The 1,928-nt window shown below is 46.9% G+C and overlaps 1 non-coding gene across 1 annotated transcript; it reads left to right on the top strand.

The window, feature by feature from the left end:
• Nucleotides 1-772: 772 nt before the first annotated feature.
• Trnam-cau lies at nucleotides 773-845 on the top strand. The gene has a single exon. It is a non-coding gene; the product is annotated as a tRNA-Met (tRNA).
• The last annotated feature ends 1,083 nt before the right edge of the window (nucleotides 846-1,928 follow it).

The raw sequence follows: 1,928 nt of genomic DNA, 5'->3' as shown, positions 1-1,928 counted from the left end.
TTAGTCAGGAGGGACAATATATTTTTCTTTTAAGCGGAATATGAGTTTAGTTGACCTACGAGCAGAAGAGTTGAACCAGCGGAGGAAAGACGACCGTCCACGAATTCCGCGATAAAATCTTTCTTAGTTCTCCATTTTTCTGTGGAAGAAGACACCACACCATCTGAGCAGAAGATGATTTTGTTTTAAGTTATACCACTGTTCCACGAAGTTCAACAGTCCAGCAAATATAGCGATGAAGCTCGCCGAAGAAGGCATATTTTGGTGAGAGTAAGGAGGGCTATAAGGGGAGTTGGAAAAAAAAATAAAAAAAATAAAAAATAAAAAATAAAAAAGTGGTAGAATGCTCGCCTGCCACGCGGGCGGCCCGGGTTCGATTCCCGGCCGATGCATCATTTTGCTTTTCCCGCTATAATGCTGCCGCGTGGCTTGCGCGCTTGAGATGCACGATCCACAAGAATGTATATCTGTATTCCCATGAGAAGAACCGAGAACGCAGCACTCGCGGGTCCCCACTAGGACGCTCGCATAATGTTCTGCTGACTAGCGTCGGCTTGGCCTCACAAGTTGCTGTGCCCAGGTGCCTCCGAGGCACTGAACTTTAACGACAAGGAGTGCTGCCTATCGTTGCAACAGCTGCAGCAACACCGCAATCAACTGGGCCGGCAGTGCACGTGTAGCAACAGAACACGTTATCCAGGAAGTACAGTGTCTCTACGTCTAATATTGGGTACGGTATTTACCCAGTTTCCAGGACCAGCGGTTCACCCGTGCCTCGGTAGCGCAGTAGGCAGCGCGTAAGTCTCATAATCTTAAGGTCGTGAGTTCGATCCTCACCTGGGGCATTTAATTTTCTGTGACTGATGGTGGTGCTGTTGCTAGGGCGCCAACGTATTTCTTGTTTGTTATCCACAACGTTTCAACGCTTCAGCGGGAAAATGTTTACTTGCTGTTATTGCTACTTACAGCTTCCCTTTTCCTCTTCTCCCAGCAGAGCATGAAGGGAAAAGCATTGCTCTGCGACGTTTGAGGTGCGCGCCTTGCCAGTCAGTATGTGCAAAGATGCTCGCAAAGAGAGAGGGGCGCCGACGCGGCACTCGACACGAAATGCGACAAGCGACCGTACGAACGGTCGAATGAAACGGCCATATCCGGTGTGGTCTAGTGGAAGTTCCGCTTTCGACGCCGTGCAGTGTGGACGTGCCTAGTCTTCCGCTCCGCCGTAGCGTTACGTATAGTGGACTATCGTTTTTGTTTACGTGTTGTGTTGCAACTTCTGTGAGTGTTTCTCCGTCGTTGTTTCGTACCTTGTGTTACTTTCTGTCCTTATTTCAGTGTTTTTTGTGTAGCGGTTTCGACCGCATATTTTGAAAATGTCGTCCCAGGTTATTCCTCGTCAGGCTACAGTTAGTTTTGCTTTTGACAAGTCAACCCGCCATGTGCAACCTAGTTCTCTTGAGATTCATGATTGGTTGGTAGATACCTTTGGTGTTCATTCGGATCAGGTGCACACTGCTTATTTTGATACCGAACTGTATGTTTTCTTTGTTAAGTTTATGGACCCACTTCAGGTTGATAAAATTCTTTCTAAATATGGTCATCAAGTTCTCTTTCGGCATCGGGATGATTCTGTAAGTACCGTGCTGCTTTCCAATGCTTCCATCACGTATACCAATGTTCGTGTTTACAACCTTCCACCGGAGGTGGATAATGTCTATTTTAAGGAGGGTCTACAGAAGTATGGTGATGTAAAGAGCATTCGCCTTGAACGCTGGTCAAGCCAACATCGCCTGCAATGTTACAGTGGTATTCGTTCAGTCGAAATGCACGTTAAGCAGAATATTCCATCTCACCTGCAGATCGGTGGATATCGTGTCCATGTAACATATAGTGGTCAGGTTGGCACCTGTTTTTTGTGCAATGAAAGT

Source organism: Schistocerca piceifrons, chromosome 2 (genome assembly GCF_021461385.2).
Source record: "Schistocerca piceifrons isolate TAMUIC-IGC-003096 chromosome 2, iqSchPice1.1, whole genome shotgun sequence".
Lineage (NCBI taxonomy): Eukaryota > Metazoa > Arthropoda > Insecta > Orthoptera > Acrididae > Schistocerca > Schistocerca piceifrons.
Note: the sequence above shows the minus strand (reverse complement) of the source record. Positions and strands in the feature narration are given on the sequence as shown.